Genomic DNA, 18241 nt, shown 5'->3' on the forward strand with positions numbered 1-18241 from the left:
GTGTTTCAAAGACTCCCTGAAGGCTTCCCTCAAGAAATTTTTTCTAGGTTGTCAATGACCATCATTCCAATGAAGCTGACTTAGAGGAACCTGCTACATGGAGGGATACAATTCTTTGAGAACACCAATTGGCAAGAAGAATTACGGAAAAACAATGCCAACAATTTCGAGGCCAAAGACCACTTCCACCTCCCAGAAACACCTGCTAAATGTAAGTAACATTTGCATCTCACACTTGCCAGGCACTGATCATCGCAAACAAGAGAGATTCTGGATTAGAGGTACTGGAAAAGCACAGCAGTTCAGGCAGCATCCGAGGAGCAGTAAAATCGACGTTTCGGGCAAAAGCCCTTCATCAGGAATACAGGCAGAGAGCCTGAAGGGTGGAGAGATAAATGAGAGGAGGGTGGGGGTTGGGAGAAAGTAGCATAGAGTACAATAGGTGAGTGTGGGAGGGGATGAAGGTGATAGGTCGGGGGGGAGGGGGGAGTGGATAGGTGGAAAAGAAGATAGGCAGGTAGGACAAGTCATGGAGACAGTGCTGAGCTGGAAGTTTGGAACTGGGGTGAGGTGGGCGAAGGGGAAATGAGGAAACTGTTGAAGTCCACATTGATTCCCTGATTCCCAGCATCTGCAGTCATTGTTTTTACCTAGTTGATTTTAACCCTACTGCGAATCCTCTTGCAAGGATGCCTGCCTTGAAGAAGTTTTCCTCCTCTCTCTACAAGAATCTCAGGGAGTCCCTTTCCCACTGCAACTCCCAGGTCATTTCCTCTGCCCTGAAACTTTTCTCCCCACCCCACCCTCCTCTCACTTATCTCTCCACCCTTCAGGCACTCTGCCTGTATTCCTGATGAAGGGCTTTTGCCCGAAACGTCGATTTTACTGCTCCTCGGATGCTGCCTGAACTGCTGTGCTTTTCCAGCACCTCTAATCCAGAATCTGGTTTCCAGCATCTGCACTCATTGTTTTTACCTCAAACAAGAGAGATTCTAACCATCACTCCTTGATATTCAATAATATTACCATTACTGAATCAGCTACCATCAACATCCTGGGGGTTACTATTGATGATGAACTGACTGTACCAGCCTTATAAATACTGTGGCTGCAAGGGCTAGTCAGATCTGAAAATTCTGCAGTAAGTAACTCCTCTTCTGACTCACCAAAATCTTTATACTACCTGCAAGGCATAAGTCAGGAATGTAATGTCTGGGGAAGAGCAACTCCAAAACATTCAAAAAGTTTGACACATTCAGTTCAAAAGAATCCTTTGTATTGAAATCCCATTTAATACTTTAAACACTCACTCCCTCTGCCATCATTTTAACATGGCTACAAAACGTACTTGTCAGGCTTGTTATGGACCAGGCCAGACCCCCTCAAAACATTTCAAGAAAGTAGCCCGGACCCTAACTTTGCTAGTTGTTTTAAGCAAGTATAATGCAGATACTCCAGGAATGATGCGACTGGTCAAACCACTTAGTTTTAAACAAAACAGAATTTATTTACAAGATTACCGAATGAAACACAAAGAGAACAGAATAGAGAATAACTTAACCTATCTGCAAACCCAACAGATTGTTGTTCGTGATGTTGTTGAAATCCTTGCAACAATCCCTATATACAACCGTTGGCACAAAAGGTAAAATCAAACACATGGTCTTACAGGAGAGAGAGAGAGAGAGAGAGAGAGAGTCTTGGCAGCATGGAATATCTTGGACCAGCAGCCTCAAACTGCCTGATCGCTTTCGGTGAATAGCCAACCTGCTAAAAACCCAAATCAATCCAGAGAAAGGCTGAGCTGGGAGAATTGGACACTCCCTTTCATTGTACAATTTCTTTAAAAACCTTGAAAGCTTTTTGTCTGAGGCAATATCTGTTAGCTAAAATCAAACTGGACCTAAAACCCATCCAAGCCCCAGACTATTTAGACCCTGTGTTTTTACAACCTCCTGAAAAGAAAACAAGGACAACATAACCTTGTTAAAGGAGCAGCAGCATCACAGGCTTGTTCCATAACATCTTTCAAATCCTTGCCTTCCACCCACAAAACCAATGTTACCTAGAGCATAGGATTCCCACCACCAGTTATTCTCCACCAAACCACATGCCAATCTCCTGATAAGGGTGATGCTGTTGTCATCTGATGTGCCAACCTCTAGGGGTGGATAATAACTATTGGCATTGTTGGTGAAGACCACTTCTTGTGAATGAATAAACAAAGAATCATGAAGTAGCAAGTTAAAAGATAGCAGTGGATACATGTTGGAGAGTTTACATAAACAGAGAGGTTGCGAGAGGATATAATAACAGTAACTTGGAGAGAAAATTGAAAATTATGATAATGGTTGACATTTACAAAGTAGGATTAACTGGCACAGAAACTGAGGTTGCAAAAAATAGAGTTTTCACAAGAAGAAATGTGGGCGCGGCTTGATGTGATAGTTTAATCCTTTCAGTACTTTTCTAAGGTGAGGTACCTGAAGGTAGAGAAGGGAACAGAAAATAGGTGGAGAGGTATCTCTTTTTTATAAAACATTTTGAGTTATTTTTGAATTCTGCTCATGAATATCAATTGTGCAGCAAAGTGTGTTTCCTTTATTCAGGTTTATCCTTAACAAAATCATTAAACCAGCTCAGAAATAAATCAGCAATTGGTTTGCATTGAAATAAAATAGATACAACAAAAGGAAATATTTATGCCCCAATCTTGCCTCCCTCTTTCTCTTTTTCGCAATGATCAAGCAATACAGAAATGATTTTACAAATTTAAATTATTTCACCTTCATAGCTAGAGGTGATGGAAACATGAATCCCTAGTGTTGTTTTAGATAGAACTGTCCATCAATGATTTCTCAGGACAATGCTTTTGTAGTATTGCTAGGATCGATAGGGGAGATGGGGTGTTAGATATGTGGAAAATGTTGAACTTGAAAGATAGAAAGTATAATTTCTTTACTAGGGTAGAATTGTGCTTTCCAAATCACAGCTCTAATTTTAGTGAAGGCAATGATTGATGTGATTAATTTTTCTGAATATGCATCAATTTGGGTCAACATCAGTTTCCACTCCCCAAGAGAGCCATAGAAGAGTCTCTTCCAGGATTGAGAAATGCAAAGTAGCTGAAACCAGAAATAGTAGTGTGTTTCCAATTAAATGAATCCCAGGAAATTGGTATCGTCACAGATTGGACATAGTAAGCCTTTGGCACATGTCAAGAAATAAACTTGAAAAATTAGAGGAAAATATTTAGAAATTGGACTGTCAGCATTCTTTCAGCTTATATAATAATTCTGGTGAAGTTTAATAATCACTTTGACTTGAAGTTGGATTTTGTATGTAACAAAGTGATGAAAGCGTATCATATGCATAAACTAAGAACAAATGAACATTCCACTCACTCAATAAGATGTTGGCAGTTTGATTTTGTTATCTCACTCTGAAGGCTTAAGTTGGATCAACCTTAACAAATAATCATTTGTCTTATTCTGAAAAAAAGTATGGAATTACATTGCAAATATCCCAATTTTAATAATATCTCCTCAACTCCAGAGAAAAGCTAAATACAGTAGTTCCTCGTCAGGACAATGCTCATCAAAATAAAAACCTCTTAGTTTCAGCCACAGAGTATCTAGGTGAAAAAAACAATTTTTGTCACCATAGTCCCTAACTAGTGCAGAAAAGCGAAGTGTTCTTGCAAGGTGACCGTGCCAGAAGTTTCCAGTGTCTGCAGCATTGTGCTTGTGTTTTGGCCTAGAATCCTTGCTGGCTGGAAACTATGTACTACACTGTCTAACTCAAAACATAGAGTTACCTATTGAAAGAGTTACATCCAGGTCCAAATTGCACTTTCATTCCAGACACAGCTATTAATCCAACACTTCACGACAATCTTTATTCTTTGACTGGTTCAAATACTACGGACAAATGGAAGTCTTGCCAATTAGCAGGCAAGTCACCTGTGCTGTGGACCCACAGGATTTATTGCCCATCAGCAACTTAACTGGTGGGTGCTGACCTTCAACATGATTTCGGAGCTCAGGATGGATATGATTACATGCTCTATCATTCAATACGATCATGCCTGATGTTTTTGTGGCCAAACTACCACCTTACCACATACCACAAATAAGCTTTGGCTTTCTTGTTAATCAGGATTCTGTCTATCTCTGCCTTAAAAATGTTGTGGTTCTGTTCGCCGAGCTGAGAATTTGTGTTGCAGACATTTCGTCCCCTGTCTAGGGGACATCCTCAGTGCTTGGAAGCCTCCTGTGAAGCGCTTCTGTGATGTTTCCTCCGGCATTTATCGTGGCTTGTCTCTGCCGCTTCCGGTTGTCAGTTCCAGCTGTCCGCTGCAGCGGCCGGTATATTGGGTCCAGGTCGATGTGTTTGTTGATAGAATCTAGAGGCACGGCACTCATCCACAGATTCTATCAACAAGCACATCGACCTGGACCCAATATACTGGCCGCTGCAGCGGACAGCTGGAACTGACAACCAGAAGCGGCAGATACAAATCACTGTAAATGCCAGAGGAAACATCACGGAAGCGCTTCACAGGAGGATCCCAAGCACTGAGGATGTCACCTAGACAGGGGACGAAATGTCTGCAACACAAATTCCCAGCTCGCCGAACACAACCACAACAACAAGCATCCGAGCTACAAATCTTCTCACAAACTTTAAACTGCCTTAAAAATAATCAATGAATTTTTCATCACAGCTCTCTGGGAAAGAGAGTTCCATAGACTAATGACTCTGAAAGAAAAGAAATCTCCTCATCTCTATCTTAAATGGAGACTCCTTATTTATGCCCTCAAGTTCTAGTCTCTCCCAAAAGAGACATTTTAGCTTCCACTTGGTCAAGTGCTCGCAGGATCTTACATATCTTAATAAGATCGACCCTTACCCTTTGATGTAGCTACAGGTCCATCATGTCCAACCTTCCCTCATAGACTAACATCCCCATCTCAGGAATCAGTTGAGTGAACTTTTTCTGAACTATTTCCAACACATTTATATTCTTTCTTAACCTAGAAGACTAAAAATATAGACAGTTGTTCCAGCTGAAGTCTCACCAACATGTGGTATAAGATGTGGCAAAATTTCTCTACTTTTATGTTGCATTCCTCTTGCAATAATCAACAGCTTTCCTAATTATTTTCTGTACCTCCATACTGACTTTATGTGTTTCATGAACTAGGACATGTAAATTCCCTTTACCTCAGCGCTCTGTAATGTCTCACCATTTAAATAAAAAACTGTTTTTCTATTATTTCTATTGAAATGTAGCAATTCACATTTTCCTACATTATATTCAGATCTGCTAAATTTTTGCCAACTCTTTTCCTTTATAAATGTACTATGTCCAGTTCACAATTTACTTTTTCTAATTTATGTGTCACTAACAATTCTCCCAGTTGTACTAAAGTTTCTTGGCCTCTCCAGCCCTTAACCCTCTTATGCTCATCACAGCTCCCACCCCACCACATGCCCATTCCATCCCTCCACACTCTCTCCATGTCCACTACATACACATTGTACTGAGTCAATTAGCCATATAACAATGAACATAAGAACATTAGAAATAAAAGCAGGAGTTGACCATTCAATCTTTTAAGCCTGTTCCGCCTTTCAAAGTGGTCATAGTTACCTTGAACTTCACATCCACTTTCCCAATCTTTCCCCATCCTTCTCGATGATCTGAGAGACCAACAATCTGTCCACCTCAATTAAATAGATTCAATAACAGTGCTTGATGCACAATGCTCTCAGATAAAGAATTGAAAGATTCACAATGATTTTAGCGAAAGGAATTGTTCTCATGCCAGTCTAAAAGATTGGCTCTTATCTTGAAACTGTGCCCATTTGTTTCAGATTCCCCAACAGTGCAAATCTCTCTGTATCTACCTGTCAGACCTAGTATTAACTTGAATGCTCAATAAGATCATTTCTCATTCTTCTAAGCTCCAAAGAACATAAATCCAATTTACTCAGCAACTTTATCATCCCAGTGACCAATCTGGTGAACCTTCATTGTACCACCTCCAATGCAAGTGTTTCCTTCCTTAAATATGGAGAGTAAAATTGCACACCATATTCTAGCTGGAACTTCACCAAAGTCTTACACAATTATAGCAAGAATTATTTATTCTTATAGAGTCATAGAGATATACAGTATGGAAAGGGGTCATTTGGTCCAGCCAGTCCACGCCAACCATGTTCCAAACTAAACTAGTCCCAGCACTGCCTTGCAATAAAGGCCAGTAACCCATTTAATTGTCTTAAATATAGCTGCATCAATATGCTAACTTTCTGTGATCCTTCTCTGAGTACTCCAAGTCTCTCTAAATCTCTGGATAAACAGATGTCTGATCATTTGTTGTTACAGTTCCCACATGAATATTTCTCATTATGAATACTTGGCTAAGCTCCTTGAATCGCTAACAGATTTGGTGAGCAGAATTCAACGTAATCAGGTTGAAGTAGAATATTCATTTTGATTGATAGCTGTTGTTATGAAGTTATAATAAGCAATTTTCCTTTGATCTTTTTTTTCAACGTCTGTATGTTTGTTTGGACAGGATTAGGAGGGGTGAAAGAGTATGAGGCTTCTGTTTTTAAATGATGAATGGCAGTGTCTGATTGACAGCTTTATAAAGTTGCAAAGACAGCAGTTTCTTCTTCAAAGCAGAATTCTGAATGATATTCCCTTTTCATAAATATTTCAATACATTCCATTAATTTTACTTGGTTTATTAGTTCTGTAGATGGTGCAGAATGGTTAAGTGCTCAAGAAAGGAAAAAGTAGTGGGGACAAGAGGCATAAGGGGCAAAAAGTTACTATGGGGGCATGGAGAAAGCATGGGTAAGATCACTTTCTGATATCTTACAAAGGATTTCCAAATCCAAATTCTGGTTCATGGCTTCTTTAAGTCACGTCAGAAGTCACAAACCCTCAGGAAGTTAACCCAAACCCATGAATAATACTAATCAGTATGAGGTGCCAAATCCTGTAATGATTGGGACAAGTCAGTTTAAGATTGCAGGATGCAGGCTTGTTGTGCAGATCCTTATCTTTCACTCCTAAATTTGCCAGCACCAGGAATAGGTCTGGAATCCCAGAATCATCATTTTTAATGGTTTGACTCCACAAAACTCCAGCATATTAACTCAATTATATTTGGTTTTGTCCTTTCTCTCATTGAGGTCACGCGTGGGTGAAAAATTAAACATGTTGCAAACTCAGTGTTACTCATCAATAGAGAACCACTTTCTAGAGGCTTACACTGCCTGCTCTAAATTTGTAGGATGGGGCTATTGGTTAGTTTCTCCAAGTATCATACGCATTCTTCTCCATTGAAATTTTGAAATGTGCTTATAAATTATTATGGTAGCTCAAAAGAAAAATGTTACACGTGTAATGGAGTTTACATTAAACAGTGTCAATGAAGGAGAACATTTCGTATTGTCACAAAAACAAGAGAATCAGGCAAAGTATGCATACGTCCTTGCCACAGCTTTGATCAAAGATTTGGAATGAGAATTACTACAACATTGGAAGATAGAACAATAGACTGACCATGTACTACAAGATATGGAATCATTGAAGGTTCTGTATCACATTAATGGAGGGATTGTAGCAGATGCTCACTAGAGGGATAGGAAAGATGACAGGACTGTCCTATGAGAGGAGATTAGGTTCGATTGGAGTTTAGAAGGATGAGAAGAGATTGAAGCTGTACAATTCTAACATGGCTGAACAGGCTAGATCCAGGGACGTTTCCCTTCATCGGAGAGACTAGAGGAATACTGTTTCAGGATACAGGATGAGAAAAACATTTCTTCACTTAATATTTTATGAAGCTGTGGACATTTAGACCACAGAAAGCTGAATAAGCCAAATCACTGATTATATTCAGAATATGGATAAATAACTTTATAGACTTTAAAGGCATTAAGAAGTATGAAGGAATATGACATGTCAGTATTTCAGCATTCCTGTATATGCATTGAGATAAAGGAAAAGCCATGATCATATTAAATGATAGAGCACACTCAAAGGGGCAAATGGCCCACTCCTGCTGCCTGTGTATGTTTCTGTGGTTGGTGTGAATTGACAGAAACAAGTACCTTGTATTCTCTGGCATGACAAAATTCAAGGTAACCATCTAAACAAACTACAGAGACCATTTGTTTCCAGAACTCTGCGTCAGCAATGTTTCTTCCGGAGCACAATCCTACTGTGAAACAAGTAACCAAAGGAATAGTCATAGCCCCCAGGACTACAAATGATCACGATCTAGCCCTATATTATTTCAGTTTTTCTGCAGGTTATGCCTGGTTTATTTAAAGCTGTCCTGGGTAAACGTTGTTGGAACACAGATTTAGTCTGAGATGCGAAAACAACTGAAGCAGAAACAAATCGTTTGATATCTCACACTAACTTTCTGGGAATTAATTGGAAATGCTCCACAATTCCTGCTTCCAGCAACATTTCATTTCTCAATCTTGGAAGAGTTACTTGTTTGGGTCATACGGGAAAATAAGTTTGGAATTGACCTCAATTATTGCATAATCAGATACATTAAAAATATCAGACTTTTTTTTACTAATTAGGGTACTATCTAAAGGTTCAACCTTTCAGGAAAAGCGTGGCGGGTATTTTATCATTTGTTTTCAGACAATGTGAAAACACGTATCAATTGAAAACATGTAGCAACCTCCTCATGGGTAATTAGCCAGCAGTATTTACAATATTGACTGATATATAAAGACTAAACACTTGAGTGAGGTATTAAAAGCAACCACGATACCATGCTCCCGCAAGACAAAAGAAATGATACATAATAGAATAAATAATTACAACAAAAATTGTGTTTTTTCACTTTGAACTAAAATAGCCCACCATTTCATAGCTGAACAAAAGTCCTTTAATATTTGCATATTTTTAATTCCAGGTAGAGAAGACATTGTCCTCTAGGGTTCCACAATTCCGGAGGAGTCAGTGCACAATTCAATAACTATTCAGAAAGTTCTCCCCTGGTATTTTTTCCACAGTATCAAAAATGTTTGTAGCATAAAATGAGATACTTTGGGCTGTCATGTATGTTCTGGAAATGACTGGATTATTTTGAAACTGATTTCACTGCTTTGTTGTCTCTCCATATGCTACTTCAAAATAATTAGCCATTTGCTTTAAAGAATTTATCAATTTCTGATGCAACCATTCCTTATGCTGATAGGGGTTTGGAAGAACTGATGAAAGTAGTGGACAGAGAAATGTTTATGTATATTCTTTATACAGATTTCCAGAAACCATTCAATTAAGTCCATCATAAAAGTCTCCTAGCTAAAGTTAAAGCCCATGGAACTGAAAATAAATTATTGACCTAGTTAGGAAATTGGCTAAGTAGCAGGACAGAGCAATTGAGATAATGGGCAGGTACTCTAATTGGCAGGATATAACTATTGGAATCCCACAGGAATCTGTGTTGGAGCCTCAACTATTCACTGTATTTATTAATGACTTGGATGATCTGATAGAGAGTCGCATTTCCAAGTTTGCAGCTGATACAAAGCTTAGTCTCATTGTAAGCAGTGTAGAAGAAAGCAGATCATTTCAAAGCGATATTCATAGATGAAATAAATGATTGCAAATGAGGTCATCCACTTTGGATCTAAAATAATAGAGCAAAGTACTTTGAAAATGACAAAAGGTGAGAAACTGTGGCAGTGAAAGAAACTCAGATGTGCACATTATTAGGGTTATTAAAATATTATGAGTAGATATAAAATATAGTCCAGAAGGCACGCTAACTTTCAAATCGGCCTATGAAAACGCAAGATGCAAGCTATGCTTTAGCTACACAAGACCATTGTTAGATCACACCTGAAGTGTTGTGTTCTGTTCTGGGCATGAAAGTTATGGAAGGATACATTAACCATATATCAAGTGCTGCGTAGATTTACCAAAATGATACCTGGATTTCAAGGATTAAATTCAAAGAAATGATTACACTAAACATGGTTCTATTCCCTGGTATCTAAAAGGTTAAGAGGTGATTTTATTGGAGTTTAAATATAATTGAAACTGATAGAGAGGAAATTCGTTTGCATTGGCCACAGAGTCCAGGACCTGGGGTTACAACCTTTCCCAGGTGAAATTCCCCAATATGTTACAGTTCATGGCAGAATATAAAGCTCCCGCTGAGGAGAAATACTCAGGCTCCTCTTCCTTATTCACCATTTCATCTCTCCACTTTGATTAATTACAACAAGGCGGATTTAAAAAGGACCCTTTCCTTTATGAATACTTTTCTCCCATACCAAATAAATTGATTTTTTAAAAGAAGGCAAATTAGCCTTTTAAAAGAAGACATATTAGCAAATCATTAATAAAAGAACGAATTTACTTGTTACTAAACAGAAAAATAAGAACAAAACAACATACACAAAGATTATGAATAGAAAAAAGTTCAAAACAAAAGATAACAGTTTAAAAAATACATGGAGAAGTTTCCTGGGTTGTTTATGAAAAATGGATAGTAGTTGGATGTTGCTGGTCGACTTGATGTTGGTAGGTGAACTATCAAATTCAAGTTTTTTGGCATTGCACATTGATTAAAATTATACTGACAACACCAAATGCTAGAGATCACAATGGGTCAGGCAGCATCCATGGAGAGAGAGCAAGAGCTCTGATGAAAAGTCATCAAGACTCGAAATGCTAGGATGCTTTCTCTCCACGGATGCTTCCTGACCCGCTGTGATCTTCTGCAATTGTTGTTTTCACTACAGATTCCAGCAACTGCAGCAATTTGTTCCTTGTTTGAAATTATTCTTCCCTGACTCCTTTCAACAGTGGTTGGCAGGTGATACTGAGTGAAAGTGCTTTATTTCTTTATCTGAAGTACAGACGTGTTTGATAGCTAAACTCAAAGTGATGACTTCATAACATACTAATCAACTTGCTCGGATGTCAGGCCACTAACACATTGAGACTAAAGTTGAAGCCCACTCTTTTTTGTATATCCCTGGAAGTGCAAAACACAAACATGTCTGCAGAAGATGGCCTCCTGCTGAGAACGAATTAGATGGGGAAGCAATGGTCTAGTGGTATTATCGCCGGACTCTAAATTCAGAAACCCAGGAAATGTCCTGGGGACCTGGGTTTGAATCCTGTCATGATAGATGGTGGAATTTGAATTCAATAAATATCTGGAATTAAGAGTTTAATGATGACCATGAATTCATTGTTAATTGTTGTGGAAAAACCCAGCTGGTTCATTAATGTTGTTTCGGGAAGGAAACTACCATCCTTACCTGAGCTGACCTACATGTAACTCCAACCCACAGCAATGTGGTTGACTCTTAAGTGCCCTCTGGGCAATTAGGAAGAGGCAATAACTGTTGGCTCAGCTCGTGACGGCCTCATTCCTATAATGAATTTGAAAAATCAGCCTCTCATTATCTCTTCCTTTTTAGTGTCTCTGCTTGAAGTTTTCCTGTCTGTGACATTCCTGAATTAATCCCTAGAGAATCTGAATTTATATCTGCAGTCATCTTTTGGTTGTCTCTCTTCTTTTCAAAGAAAAAGCGCATGTTGAAATTAAAAGGTTTGTATATTTAAAGGTAATCTGAGATTGTGATATATGGTCATGAAAGGAGTCAGGTTAATAAATATTGTACATATAAAACATGAAAAACATTTGGAACACTCTCCACAAATGGCAATTGCCCTTAGTTCAGTTGTTCACTTTGTTAATCAATGTTATTCTGGTGTATAGGGCTCTAGCAGGCAATGGCAGCATCCAAGGAGCAGGAAAATCCTGCTTCCTGACCTGCTGTGCTTTTCCAGCACCACTCTAATCTTGGCTCTAATCTTCAGCATCTGCAGTACTCACTTTCACCTCGTGCAGGTAATGTTAAGTCCTAGATTCAGGCATGATAAACAGACTGGATGAAGTAACTTGCCTACTCCTATTCCTTTGTTCCAAACAGAGCATTTTATACTCTAATAACTTTTTCAAGGGAATTTATTTCTTTTAGTAACAATTTAAATTAATAAGGTCCCAGTCATTGACATGGCAACTGCAGAAAATAATAGTTTCCTATTCTCCTTACTGCAAAATTCAACATGGATAGTGATGTAAAACAGGCAATAACAGATCACCTGCCTATTTCCAGCACTTGCCTTTCGTTTTCCATTGACTTAATGTTGAACATTGATTACAGAACTCCAATCAAAATTCTTTGGCCTAAGATACTGGCCTTGATTTTCTGTTGGGCGTCTAGGTGTCTGATAGCAGGCTCTGAGCCCACCAATGTAATGAATGAGTAGCCCACCGTCACATTGGACCAGGAGGTCACCACCTATCTAGTCACTTGCAGATTCATTGTCCTATTTAAAATGGTTTGCATGATTACAACCCAGAAGACAGAATGAATGGGTCAATAAAATAAACAGACAGCAGCCCCATATCTGCATAGAAGGACATTAATTCCCTGAATTAAAGCAAAAACAGAAATTGCTGGAAAAGCTCAGCAGGTCTGTTAGCACCTTTGAAGAGAAAGCAGAGTTAATGTCTTGGGTCCAGTGACCCTTCTTCAGAATGGTGAAGTCCTCAAGTAAAATTCAGTCAGACCAATGAGGTGAATGAGAAGGCCCTCCACTGGATTCTTTTCAATCTGGTTTTAGCCTTTCGTCCTTGAAGTCCTGTCAACAGTCCTGTCCAATGTCCACCCAGTCTGTCACCAGGAAGCTACCTCAACAGATCCACCTATATCCATAAACAGCAGGGACTGTTCCAATGGCAGCAATATAACCGTTACAAAATAGTCCAGGCAGTTAATCCAGTTTATTGCTCAGCTCTGGAGAAAGTACCTCAGAGTCAATCATATGGACAGGGCCAGAAATCATCAGCCCATTATTTGTTTTTCTCTCCACTATTTCCAGCATTTCCTTTTGTTCTATTAAATATACAGATCAGGTCTGAAGTTGTCATCAGAACCTGATCTGCATTTGAAAATAGAGACCTGAGCAAAGGAAAATTTAACATCAGACTTCATCACACAAAACCTATCTGAAGTTGGATCCTGGACTAGGAGAAACTCAGAAGGTAAGCTTTAAATTTATTTTTAGAATTCTTATGTAGACCACAAAGAAGGATCCTCTGGTCATTAATAAGAATCTTTAGATCCACCTTGTGTTGGTTAACCCCAATGGTGGACACACATCTCCCCCCAACTTGTCATTGATCACAACTAGGGTATTTCCTTCCCTGGCTGCAACTATCTCCCTCCAAAATGGCCTAATGAGTCATTGAGTTATTATATCTTTGCCACAGCAATTTAAAAATCAGATCTCAAGGCCACTACAGACAAAAACGCAGGCCTTGTCAGTGATGTTTATGTCCCAGAAGTGACCAATAAAAGGTTTTGATAGGTCCTCACAGACTGAAGTTCAAAGGTTATATGTTTTGCAAATAAATATTTTGTTCCTTGCTCTTTTTCTCTGCAAACTATAGCATACTTCAACAAACCACTGCCTCCCATTTTTTTCCTTCTTTTCTCCTCTAATTAATTTTCCTCAGATAATATTTTTTATCCAGATCCTAAGGAACGGAATAGTCTGGAACCCATTCATACCTTCTGAAGACAATAAAAGTGGTCATCAAAATTGATTTCAATATCTCTTTACTTTTCCATTGGAATTGATCTCAGATTAAAGCATTTATTTTGCAGCCTCTAGTGTCACAAAATTTAATTTACACACTAGGTCCACTATAGTCAGTGGATCTTCCTTATGATGTGCTTCTTTAATCTAATTTTCCAAATGGAAAAAACAGCAATTTGACCCACAAGTCAATAGACATTGTGCAATTAGGAGCCTCTTAAAATCTCTTTTCAGCAATTAAGTTTTTGATTCAATTTTTATTTTTCCATATACTGTTGACTTATCCACAATTTTGCACTCGTGCACTGCAAACAGTATCTCTGAAGTCAGGAACAGTAGACAAAAAATGAATTATGCAATGAAAAACTAAGGATGGTTACATCATCTCCATTATATTTTGTTTAAAATAATTTTATGTTCATTTAAAGTCATTGTGAGGTTGTTCTATTACCAGGGAGCATATTTTACCAATTCTGTGGCTGTCATGGTAGATTTTGGAAAGTTCTCAAGTATTGCTTTAGAACAGAAGTTTTCTATGTTCTTGTTTTTGCTTTCTGTATAATTGCTTGTAAACTGTTAAATTTGCACAGCTGTAGAAAAAAATAATCAATATGAAACATTGGGGTGAATTTTAACTTGCAATAGATGTTGGCTTTGAGAGCAAGTTGGGGTTAAAAGCAGAAAAATTGACAACATGTCTGAAAGATTGCTTTCATCTGCCAACTTCCACATTGCAGTGTGTTAGACTGCGAGCAAAGAATCGTGTGGGTGTTCCATTAGTTTCTTCCAGCAATATTGACATGTTTTTCAGATTTTAACTCTGGGTGCAGGCTTCCTGGAAAGTAAAAGGGAGAACACCCAGCAGCCATCAAAAAGGCTGAAAGCTTGACAGAAAAAGATGCCACTACCAAAATGTCAAGACCGATTACTTACATTGTGATCTGAACATTTTTGTTCACTCCACAAGTAATGAGCAAAGGTGTGCAACAATATCAAGCATATTGAGGGGATATCCTTCCTCAACATATGGGAACAAGAATTAGTATGTCAAAGAATAGTGGAAATGTATAGTTGACTAGTACAAGACTAGCTGCCTAATGAACCTGGTGGCCATGTTTTAACAGTGGTTGTCAAAGTCACCACCGCCCTGCACTTCTTTGTCTAGGAAACCTTCGAGGATCATCCAGAAATTTTTACATGATCTCACAGTTTGTGGATGAGCCAACTTTATCAGCCATGTTTGTATGAAATGGTGAAGCAGGATTCAGAGGCCAATTGGCCTACTATTTCTCCTAATTTCTCTGTTCATATGTAACCATTGCAAAACTGGGGCAAAGATATGTCAAAATTACAATTAGTCAAAGGCAAACTTAAAGCTGATATCAGGATGTTCTTCACGTTAAAAATCGCACAATTTATGGAATAGATTCCTGAGTAGAATAACAGAAGCAAAACTCGTAAAGCAATCAAAAATACCAATTGATAGTCTAATGCAGGTGGTGGCACAACCTTTATGGATGGCCACCTTCATCCATTGTTATCTGTACTGAAATTGAGTCGTCTTATCTATAAACTTGGTTACCTCTTTTTAAAAAAAAATCACCAAACAGGTGGATGAGGGTTCAGTGTTTGATTTGGTATATATGGATTTCAGTAAGGCATTCGATAAGATTCCCCATGGTAGCCTATTGCACAAAATACGGAGGCATGAGATTGAGAGTGATTTTGCGGTTTGGATCAGAAATTGGCTAGTTGAAAGAAGAGAGGGTGGTGGTTGATGGGAAATATTCATCCTGAAGTTCAGTTACAAGTGGTGTGCCACAAGGATCTGTTTTGGGGCCACTGTTGTTTATCATTTTTATAAATGACCTGGATGAAGGCATAGAAGGATGGGTTAGTCAATTTTCAAATGACACCAAGGTCATTAGAGTTGTGGATAGTGACAAACGATATTGTAGGTTACAGAGGGACATAGATAAGCTGCAGAGCTGGGCTGAGAGGTGGCAAGTAGAGTTTAATGCAGAAAAGTGTGAGGTGATTCACTTTGGAAGGAGTAACAGGAATGCAAGGTACTGGGCTAACAGTAAGATTCTTGGTAGTGTAGATGAGGAGAGGGATCGTCGTGTCCCAGGTATATAGATCCTTGAAAGTTGTCACCCAGGTTGGTAAGTGTGTTAGGAAAGCTTAGGGTGTGTTAGCTTTTATTGGTAAAGGGATAGAGTTTTGGAACCATGAAGTCATGCTGCGGCTGTACAAAACTCTGGTGTGGCCATACTTGGAGTATTGCATACAGTTCTGGGCACTACATAAAAGGAAGGATGTGGAAGCTTTGGAAAGGGTTCAGAGGAGATTCACTAGGACGTTGCCGGGTTTGTAGGGAAGGTCTTACAAGGAAAGTCTGAGGGACTTGAGGTTCTTTTCGTTAGAGAGAAGAAGGTTGAGAAGTGACTTAATTGAGACATATGACATAATCAGAGGATTAGATAGGGTGGACAGTGAAAGCCTTTTTCCTCAGATGGTGATGGCTAGCATGAGGGGACATAGTTTTAAATTGATGGGTGATAGATATAGGACAGATGTCAGAGGTAGTTTCTTTACTCAGAGAGTAGTATGGGCATGGAATGCACTGCCTGCAACAGTAGTAGACTCGCCAACTTGAAGGGCATTTAAATGGTCATTAAATAAACATATGGATGATAATGGAATAGTGTAGGTTATATGGGCTTCAGATTGGTTTCACAGGTCGGTGCAACATCGAGGGCCGAAGGGCCACTACTGCGCTGTTATGTTCTATGTTCCATGTTCTAAACCTGGGCCATCAATTCTGTTAAATATCAGCTTCCAAATATAATCCCATAGCTGGAGACATGTCCATTGCTGCTTGCTGCAAAGAGACAGGTCGCCAATTGTATGATAAAGGGCCTGGTCTGTTGAGGACACCATTTTGCAGACACTGGCATTTGAGTGATAGAAGAGCAGCTCCTAGTGATATAGGCCAGACTAATGAAAGTGGCCTCCTTGCAACAACGTAAAGGCCATGGGAGCCAAAGGTTCAATGACCCCATGTGGAGTCAAATTCTGGGACAACATCCATTTCAATTTCAACAATCTCCCTGGCTAAGTTCCCCTTCCAGGCCTCTGTTTCCTGAATTTTAAAATTATTTTGGACTTAACTGTTGAAAATTTGATGTCTCTGATTTGGCCGCTAGCGTCAAAAGGCGATATAGCATCCTTACTTGGACACTGGGCCAGAATAAAATGGCTGAGCCTGTCCTGCTGGCCAGTACAGCTTTGGGACTCACTTTTTCCCTTAATGTTGGGGTCCCAAAGTCAAGAGAAAAATCTGTACATTGGCTTCCTTTGCATCACATCTGAACCACATTGGTTAAATTCCTCTGGGGTATCATCAGCCATATGTTGATTGGGTATCGCTTGTCTACAAGCAGTTTACTCTGTTTCCACATGTGAATAGGTAGACTACAACTGGATGACAACATCAGCAGCTACCAGAGAATTTTACAACAGCTGTCTCAATATCTTTTTGGGCCTTAGTTGCCCAGTTATTGATGTCCTCACCTATAAGATGCTAGTTAGAGTGGCAAACACAAGCATTGAGTCAATCTGACTGGTATCAGTCATTACAAAGAATAGATTGATGTGGCTCAACAATTACAGATTAACTTTACACACTAACAATGTATATCCCAAGTGTAATGACAAATCTTTAATCTTCTTCTTCTCATCACTACCACCTGATACAAATCTGGGCCTTTGTTAAGTTAGATATAGGTTGCTCACATCCCAGTTCTGACTGCTGTGGTGTTCTTGGTCAACTGCATCTGGACTTCCAGAATGTTCTATATTTATTACTTACCTTATTTGTGCTTCACATTTCTCATTTGGTGTCCAAACCATCACATCAAGCAACTCTTCACTGACCTCTAGGAGGGTTCAAAATCTATAAAGTTGGAAGGTAAAGCAGGAAGATAGTGTCTAAGAGCAGGAAGTAATGTACAGTAAAATAGTGTCAGCAAATTATTAGTGCAAATATTCAACAGCATAAGTAGGAACCGAAGTGGATAAGATTTAATCATTGTCCACTGACTGTAATGTATCAGGATTGAAGCAATTGTATGTGAATGATTCAGACTGTCAAGCATAACAAAGCAAATTGATAATTAGCAATTAATATGTTGGAAAAAATATTTACATTTAAGGATCATGAGGAACTGGAATATGAGACTGTTTAGACATTCTGGATTGAAAAGTTTTTTCCAAGATTTTGAAGGGAAATGTGATTTTTGGAATGGTTCAACAGTCATGTGAGCTGTGACTGAACTGCTGATTGCTGAGAAGTTAAGTAACTTTGGAAAGGAGACAAGCAAAGCATTAAAGAGAGACGGCTTTAATTTCTGGTAAACTTGGCTTGTAAGCGATGTGGCCACATAGCGATGTGGCCACATGGCAATGTGGTAGACTCACAAACGATTCTATCAACTGCTGAAAAGAAAAAATGGAATGAAACAAGACAGTCCGCCTGGTGTTGAAAAAGGCACCAGA

The sequence above is a fragment of the Chiloscyllium punctatum genome, chromosome 2 (assembly GCF_047496795.1).
Source record: "Chiloscyllium punctatum isolate Juve2018m chromosome 2, sChiPun1.3, whole genome shotgun sequence".
Taxonomy (NCBI): Eukaryota; Metazoa; Chordata; class Chondrichthyes; order Orectolobiformes; family Hemiscylliidae; genus Chiloscyllium; species Chiloscyllium punctatum.